This window comes from Centruroides sculpturatus, unplaced genomic scaffold, assembly GCF_000671375.1.
Source record: "Centruroides sculpturatus isolate CEXI.00-Female unplaced genomic scaffold, Cexi_2.0 scaffold1315, whole genome shotgun sequence".
In the NCBI taxonomy this organism is placed as follows: Eukaryota; Metazoa; Arthropoda; class Arachnida; order Scorpiones; family Buthidae; genus Centruroides; species Centruroides sculpturatus.
The window spans coordinates 22,194-32,319 of NW_019385578.1; positions in this window are offsets into that span (position 1 = coordinate 22,194).

A 10,126-nucleotide genomic window follows, 5' to 3' on the forward strand; every position below is an offset into this window, starting at 1 on the left:
GCGACCCCCAAGGGGGTCGCGAAGCCTTACACGGGGGGTCTCAGGTAAAAGAAAAAGACAAGTGTTTGTAGGTCCTACACTACATTAAAAAATTCAGCGAGAATTACGGCCCACCCCAGAAAATGATAGCGGAAAAAGTGTTCAGCTGATCTGCAAAAAGAAATAAAAAGTAGAAACGTATAAGCTGAAAATTCTGATCCTAAACAAAAAAAAGGTCAACATCTTCCTGTGCCGAATGTTATAATTAAAGGAAGTTTCATACTTTGTGTGTTTAGTTATTGTCGATTCTTCTGAAATTTTCACTTTAATTAACAATAATTTGTCTCAACAGAGAAAAAATTAAATGTATAGTTTTTAAAATCACTGATATAGTTTTAATATGGCCTTAGGGGGGTCGCCAGCATTTTTTAACTTGTAAACGGATCGCGTATTCAAAAAGGTTGAAAAACACTGGTATACGGTATCAGTCTGACACTTTCCGTACTTCCCGCTTCCTTCCCCTCCCATCTTCTCCCGACTTAACGGCCTCCCCCTCATACCTCGTAATTTGTAACGTCACCCCTCTCCGAGTGTTACACACAGCCTCGCCTGCGACTGTATAAACATTCTATTTTAATAATTGTAGCCAGTTTTTACGGATGTCAATGCTTAGGTTCTTGTTAATATTATTTTTGTCTATAGTAAGTTCGTAGCTTTCCTTGAATTTTCTTTTGTACCAATTTTTTTCTTTGTGTACTATTATTGCATCATTCTTATCTATTTTGCAGTTGTGGGTTGTGCAATGTTCGTAAAAAACAGAGTTGATTCTATTATACTTCAGGTCTGCGATGTGTTCTTTTAATCTTGTTTCTAATTTTCTTTTTGTTTCACCGATGTATACTTTTGGGGGTTCGCATGTGAAAGGTATTTTATAGACGACTTCAGTGGTGTTGTATTTGTCTGGTTGTTTATTTCTGTCAGGTATAGTCTTCCGGATTCTTTTTTTGCAAGTTGTTATAGGTTGGGGCTAGCTTTATATTTATTTTTTCGAAACTTTTGTTTACTTGTTCAAAGAAGCCACGGATGTATGGGAAGGGTATGTATCTTACTGTGTTTCCTTTGTTTTGTTTATTTTCCAGCTTTTTGTTGTTCATTTTCCTTTCCCAGTTGTTTAGCATTCGTTTTGGATAGCCGTTTAATAGGAATTTTGTTCGCAACTGAGAAAGGAAAATTTTTGTTCGCAACTGGGAAAGCACTTCAGATGTAACAAAGTTCAAATACTTTTAATCCACGACAACAGGTCCGTCGAAAAGGTCACCTTGTGACGAACTCCTTCCAACCAGGGCTGTGCAGTCGCGTAAAAATCTACCGACTCCAACTCCGACTCCGACTCTTCCTGACCAATCCGACTCCGACTCCGGCTAAAACACCAAAACTTTACGACTTCGACTCCGAAGCCCTGCTTCCAACGTTAGTTACCGCACAGCAAGACGAAACAATCCTCTAGGCCAGCTTAAGCAAAGCTAGACGAACGTGAGTTCCCCTGATGTGTCCTTAGGCGAACTTTCCGCTCAAACTCAATTTTTTATACGGATTGAAAGAAATGAAATTTCACCAATCAGCGGTTAGTAGCGCTATAAGACGTCCGCTGGTCGTACGATGCCTTCCAGCCAATTCGCAGTCGAGTTTTTAAAGTTGCTAGATTGGCGTTCCCATGATGACAACCGTCGTTCGTTTGAAAATATGGAAAAGCGCGGGAAATCGTATGTCAGACGATTTTATTCCGACAATTTGTGATTACTATGGCCTAAAAAATTTTCTTTGGATGTGATATTATTTCAAATTGTGACGTTTTAATTCACTTAAGAAATTTTTATTTAAAAAAATTATTACTAAAAATTAGTAACATTTAACTTTATAATAAATTTAATAGTTAAACGGAATATTTTAAATTATTGTTATAATAAAATTAATTTAATTAAGTTTTGTGATCAGAGAATTCATCAATATGTCTCATATTTGTAATTAGAAAATTAATTTTGTGATCAGCATGTGTCAAAGCACTACTACTTATATCAATATATGCTGACCACACTGTAATTTTTGCTCATACCCCACGATTGTTACAAAGTAAAATTACCATTCTGGAGAAATTTTGCTTTGACTATGGACGAACTATAAATGTGTCTAAAACAAAAGTAATGGTATTCAAATAAAGTGGCAAACAATCACCCAGAGAAAAATTGTTTATTAATTATCTGCTTTACTGAACGTCTCAAATTAAATGTTCTTGGGAGTATTGTGTTCGTTTTCTGACAATTTTTACGAGTCAAGACTTATACGTTAGGATGAACTGGCAATGGTTTCAGTATGGCCTATTCTTTTAACAACAAGAATTAATTCTACCTATATTTATGTATATTATACAGTTGATTTGAAAGAAGACAAATCTTAACTAATCTAGAAACAATAATAGATTTTTTATATAAACAAGACTCTTACAAGTACACTTCGACCTCTTTATACAACTCAGATAATATAAATATATCTTTAACTAGCAGATAATTCCTGCGTTTCTCGGGCAAAAAGTAACGATAGAAAAAGTTAAGATTATTACGTTACAGCCAATCTTACCCGTTTTCACAGATTCACCCAAGAATTAGGTTTACCTTTTTCCAGACTAATAAGAGAATTTTTAGATAAATCTATGAATATGTTCCATGTTCTGCATAAACGCAAAAAACCGCATCTGCGCCTGTAAATATCGCACGTTGCTTTTCATAACACTTCCATTGTCAACACGTCCATTATTGTCACTTCCATTATTAATAATTCCATTGTTAACACTACCATTGTTAAGGAATACACTTCTTTTATCCCCCGTAGTACCTTGCTAATGTGGTAGCCTACTAAAACGCAGTCAAAAACGCAAAAAACCGCATTTAAAATAGTACAATAGAAGCCAAGTTCTTCAGGGTAAGCCTTAATCCTCTTTCTCTCCCCCGTGATGGGGGAATTTAAATAAATCCATTTTTAGTGTGCGTTCTCGTGACGTACCCTAACTGTGTGGTAATATTCAACTTTAGACTCCTAACCGTTTGGGCTCTGCGCTTATTATTATTATTATCCACCCATTTCGATAAAGTTTTTAATTACTCAGAAATTGAATTCATTTTTATAATTAACACAACTTTCCATTTTCGGAACAATATTTTTGTTTAATTTTAAATTTTTATATGCTAATTTTGAACTTCTAGTTTTAAAGTTTTTCTTGGATATTTAGGTTGGATTAAGTCAATAACAGTCTTCTCTGTTATATCCAACATATACGGACAGCCACAGCACACGCCAGGACTAAGAATCTTGCATTTTCCGTACAGTGCTTCTGTAGTAGTTTCTACCAAAATGAGCATACATAGCGTGAATAATTACATGGATCCTAAGTGAGTTAATCTTCTGAAACNTTATGGTGAGATGATATAAACACATCCGAATTCGGATCCTCACAAGAGAAAGAAACCATCCGGGTCCATCCGAAAAGTCTTTTTCTGGCTATGTTATATATTATTGTATTTTATAACGAAGAAATAAAAATGAATAGTTCATGATAAACATACAACTTAAAATTAAGCTACATAATTATTATTATTATTTTGTTTTTAATTATAGTAATTTTAATTGCAAGTTGCAAACATGAACTAAAGTAATAAATCCTAAAGGTAGCAATTAGCGATACAAAAGTAATAATTTCTTACATAACAATTTTACATATACACTTCCACCGGTTTATAGAACTGAGACATTATAAATATATTTTTAGTAACTGAATTTTTTGTATAACTTAGTATTTATTACTTATTTGGTACAACGTAATAATACGGCATGCACTGTAAACAGAATAATAACGAAAACACCGAACAAACTTTGTGCATGACAAAACATAAATCTAATATTAAATGCAAACCCATCTCGGGTGTAAAAAATATCACAGATTTTTTATGTAAACAAGCCTCTTACAACTGCACTTCGACCTGTTTATACAACTCTGATAATATAAATATATCTTAAATAAGTGCTTTTTTGTATCGGTTATTAAAATAATCTTTAAACTACAACAATAATTTAAAACGTGAAAACAGATTTTTTATGTAAACAAGACTCTTACAACTGCACTTCGACCTGTTTATACAACTCTGATAATATAAATATATCTTTAATAAGTGCTTTTTTGTATCAGTTATTAAAATAATTTTTAAACTATAACAATAGTTTGAAACGTAAAAGGAGATTTTTACATTTTATGCATATCATGTACATTATTAATGCATATGCATGATATTCAGAAATGCATACGAAATGTATGCATAATCATACATATCACATGGATAACCTAAATATATAATATTCGAAGTTTTTAAAAAGAAACTTTTTAAAGACTTCGAATCGTTCTTTCCTCAATTATTGAAAGACAACGTTTCACAATAAAAATTTCTTAAATATTCGATTCTCCGAACTTTTAACAATTGTTATAAATACAGGCGCGGAAGAGGCTATTAAGCAAAGTCATTGTCGTTACGGTCGATTGTAACGGAAATTGTGAAAAAATGTTTAAAAATTTTGTAACGTTTTCTTTTGTATATTTTTACATTGTTCAACATTTACATTTCTTCTTGGATTTTTTAAATAATAACAAACGGCTTTGAATATTTGGTTATAGTCAACGATAAACTCGTTTCAAATTATTCATTGCTGATAACTTTACCCAATGTGAATAACATTTACGAAATTTACTCGAATAATATAAACGGTACTTGATTTGCATAGAAAGACGAATAACTGCTGAATAATTTTATAGAAATGTCATTTCACGTGTAAATGATTTATTTCTATATTTTAAATTTTGCGTTATTATGCTTATAATAGGGGAAATCGGTGTCTATTTCGTTTAATATTTCAAAATGAGGTAACGATAAAAAAATAAAATTTGTAAAATTAGCTGTTACAAAGACACGAATGATGATAAAATTTAATAGTTAAAAGCAAGAGTGGATCTAGGTTAGGGTTTATTAAAGTCCAATGGTGTCTCAGTTTTAGTTAGATTAAAAATCTTTACATTGATTAAGATAAAACAAACAATACGATAAATTATCATTATTATTATATTANTTATTACACAAAATTTAAGTAAAGCTTAACATGCCGATCTTGCCCCGGTCTCCCCTAACCCTCCACAATAGAGGCATTCTGTGTCATTTGTCTTGCTGAAGGGCCTGTTTGTCGTCTTTGTGGCAATAAAGTCTGTCTCCGAAAATACTTCTAGATTTATAGGCAATATTCATGGTCATCCTTAAACTAGACGGGTACCCCATCTTGCCCCCAACGTACAGTTTTCATACTGGCTGCAGACACAGGTAAACTTTATTTCAAAACTAAACAATTACAGTCTTAAAGGTTACTTCGAATACCATAATATCTTCATCTAAAAGGTAATGTGTAAGTTTACAATAATACTTTGTAGAAACTTTTTAGTAGGCGTAAAATTAGATGAAGTGTGCTGAAACATGAAAAATGTACGTTACTTCCAAACAAAGAAAGCAATTTGGACGTTCTCTCGCTCCATGATCCCTTTCGAGGTAGATGTTTAGTTCACCAAATGACAGCTAGATTAAAGCGCATTAACCACAAATAAACAGACGTCCCCATCTTACTCCATGACCCTGTCTTTCATCACCTTTACCTATATTTTTTCTAATTATTATAAAATTAGTTTGCAATAACAATTTTACGGTTTGTTCTAATATTCAAGTAAATTAAAACACCACAACTTCATATTATAACAGTAAAGCAAAGTAAAATAGGGAAATATCAATAGTTAATATAATAATTATTTAAATTATATTTGTTACTTATTTATTAAATATCGCAACCAGAACAATGCTTTTTAAAATATTTGTAGCAAAGACAATTTTTTAAATACTATCTGATCGTTGACACCGAAAAAGTTCGATATTGAAATAATTGTACAATAGACCCCCTATAACGCGGGTTACTATAATACGGATTCATATAACGCGGCGAAAAAATTGCCACAGTATTCGTATAAAGACCCTAAAAGGAACGCGTAAAACGTCATCGCCGACTCGGGTCGCGACAGGATTAGTCGAATCTGGACCAATAGTAGATGAGCAGTCGAACTACTTACATGCTACAGAGAGTTTAGACACGTAAGTTGAGTTTACTATCGTCTGTACAGTATTATTATCGTCTGTACAATATTAACTTAATTTATTTTAACTTTATTATAATTATATATATATTTTTTCCGCCGTCTGNCCTTTGCATATTTTTGTAGAATTTTAAGTACATGAAAAAGCATTTTTAGTTAGAATTATATTAGCGACGAATCTTTACGTTAGTTTTATAATACCTTTTCTTTGCATTTTCACGAAACTTCAAGGTTTTCCGAACAAAGATGACACGCTAAACCTTTTTACCTTGAAGTATACTTTACGTAATTGACAGAAAGTTTTATTAAATATACAAATAATCACTCAACACATGAGGGAAAAAATATTTATTATATTTAACGCTAGAATAGACTCTTTCTGTATTGTATTAAAGTTTTTCTCTTAAGAATTTAGTTGTTGAAAGTATACGTTACATAATTTAAATAACATTTATAAAACTTGACAATTAATATGAGAAATTATTATTATGAAAATATTTATCAAATAAATATATTTAAACCTCGCAAATCTCCACATACGTTTACCAAGTCGAGTGAATAATTTAAACAGATAATAATTTGTTAGACATAACTGTTTAGTTGTGTCTAACTGACTTATGACTTATTTATGACTATTTACATCGCATCTGTAAATAGTCATAAATCTGGAACATATTTTAAATTTTAACTATAACAATAATTAAATTTAATGTTTCAAACTTTGAATTACTATCAAACTTTCTTGCACGTAAGTTACTTAATAATAAAATAACGAATTATAATGTAAAAAGTATGTCAGATGTCAGATGTGTGATTGAAGTGTTCATTTTTGAATTTTTATGCGTTTGTTTTTTTTTAAGAACATCAAAATATTTTGAGGTATAAATTATTACGCTTTGATAAGTGAATAAGGAGAAAAACAGTAAAAGTAGAAAAATGCAATTTGTGCAAAAATATTTCATGTCCTACATATAAAGTAATAACTTCGTGTCAGAATGTTTGGCAAGCACATTTGCAATTATAATAGTTAGTAATGATACATTATACGCTAATTAATGCTGATTTACTAAAATGCTTTCGCCAATTCGTTCAGTGTAAACTATCACAGTGATAACGATAAATGATTTACATGGATTAAATCGTTTAATGCGTTGTAAGTTAACTACAACGATAGTCACTTGAAAATAATCAGTACAAAAAAAATTTTGTTAAACAAGATTAATTAATAAGTAACTGGTTTATTTTACAGCTGGGTTTTTCCTATAATAAACAAGGGAAGAAAGCAAATTTTGAAAGAAGAAGATTTACACGGAGCCTCGCAATATCACACCTCACAGTATCTTGGGGATCTACTTCAAAAGTAAGCTAACTATTTAGTTTTGAATAGCCATAATTCAGTTATTATTTCCTAATATTTTAGCTTCATTTATGATTTTTTCATGTTTAACAAAATAATTAGACAAAATCTAATATTGTTTAATTTATTTTATTTTTTCCACACATTGTTACTTCTGTAATGAAACACTTATGTTTGACGTTATAGAAAGTTATAACAAGTACGTACATAGTTGATTCATAGTAAACTGTTAATTGAACTTACATCTACAGCAATAATGCAACTTTCTCTACATTTTGTTAAAATTTCGTGACTGAAGTTTTTTAATGTCAAAATAATCTACAATAGACGTTATTTTAGTCGTTATATCGCAAGATTTAATCATCCTGTCAAAATAATTCGAATATTTTCAAACATTTTGATGAGTCCAAGTTGAGCAGTTAATGAGGCAGCATACCACTTTGGGCGATAAAAAATTGCATCTTACGTGACTAAAAGTCTCTGAAATCGTCAAGAAACTTCGCCAAGTTTTGTCTTAGCACTGGTTGTCTCATTGTGATCCAAATCTTCGACAGGCTCGCTAAGAAAAACCAATTATTGTCCACAGGGTAAACAGATCTGAAAAAGTAACAGAAAAAACATCAAATAAAATAAATAATATAGTTTGACTAATGTTTTTTAATAAAATGAAATACTCGATAAAGTTTTAATCAAATTAATATTACTAAATCATTTTGATGATTAAATAGGTCGAAAACAAAATAGAGCAGGCACCATTAATCACGGCATTTTACAAATGATATACATAGAAATATTATTTACTGAAATTACCCTAAAACAAGTATAACTTTTGTCATTCTAATTAAAACGAATTCAAGTGCAGCCACCTGATTTTCCCTTTTAATTTCCTCTCTACCAATGACAAAGTTAATAGTTTGTAAGCAATTTGACATTTGTGAAAGATTTATTGTATTTTCTGTTATAAAATCAGTGAAACAAACTATTTAAAAGTTTGTTTTTGCAGTCAGCTAACTTATCCTACTGTTTAACACACTGTATGATTTTCTTTTTCATTCCTATAAACGTGTGAATGATTAACTGAAATCATTCTATATATTGCATCGAATAACATAAATTTGAGGAATTAATGTGTGTTGTGCATTATATCTGTTATACAACAGTTTTGTGTTATTTAAAAGTGTAATTATTAATTTTTTTATGTAAGTGTTGATATTAAAATACTGTTTTAGTGAATTAGTTATAAAATTCTGATTAAATTGAATATTTTTGAAATTATTATATATAGTTTAAATTAATGGATAAGTAAGTAGTTTAGATAATAGTTTAGNTGGTGGAGGTCCGCAGCGATTCTGACGTGCAAATCGATCGTCAGACCTTGGTATAGGGGCGAAAGACTAATCGAACCGTCTAGTAGCTGGTTCCCTCCGAAGTTTCCCTCAGGATAGCTGGTGCTCGATCGGAATCAGTCTCATCCGGTAAAGCGAATGATTAGAGGCCTTGGGGCCGAAACGACCTCAACCTATTCTCAAACTTTCAATGGGTGAGAAGTCCGGTTTACCCGACTGAAGCCCGGACGATTCTCAGGATGTGAGTTATATCAAAAACGTAAAATATTTGAGTAGCCTAAGACATAACCAAAGATTACAGCGCCACAGCAATGGCGAAAATTTAAATTTGTCGACTGGAATTCCTTCGGATAAACGACGCTCTACTGTATTTTCTCCAGATCTTTCGCCATGCCGGTGACCTGTTTCTATAATTATTGCTACTCGGAGAAGTTAGAAGTTTAACATAAAAAAGACCAGACGCTGGGGCTAAAGTTTTTATCTTATAACAGAAGGTAAAATTTAATAATTTCATTTTAGCGTAATAATGTAATTCACGAAATACTTAAATACATAAAACTAAAATTAAAATAACAAATTAGAAACAAAAATAGATTGTTGGAAAGCAGTTTCTAACGCACAAAGTAATAAATAGAGAAAGAAACGTATATATGAGTCAATCCGAAAAGTCTTTTTCTGGCTATGTTGCTGTATTATTGTATTTTATAACGAAGAAATAAAATTGAATAGTTTATGATAAACATACAACTTAAAATTAAGCTACATAATAATTATTATTATTCTGTTCTTAATAATAGTAATTTAAATTGCAAGTTGCAAACATGAATTAAAGTAATAAATCCTAAAAGTAGAAATTAGCGATACAAAAGTAACAAGATTTTATAACTATTATACATCTACACTTCGACCGGTTTATACAACTCAACATTATAAATATATTTTTAATAACTGAATTTTTTGTATCAGTTATTATTTATTATTTATTTGGTACAATGTAATAATACGCAATGTACGGTGAACAGAATTAAGACGAAAACACCGAACAATGTTTGTGCATGACAAAACATAAATCTAATATTAAATGCAAACCTATTTCGAATGTAAAAAATGATATCACAGATTTTTTTTATATAAACAAGACTCTTACAACTACACTTCGACCTGTTTATANTCGGCGATAAAAAATTGCATCTTACGTGACTAAAAGTCTCTGAAATT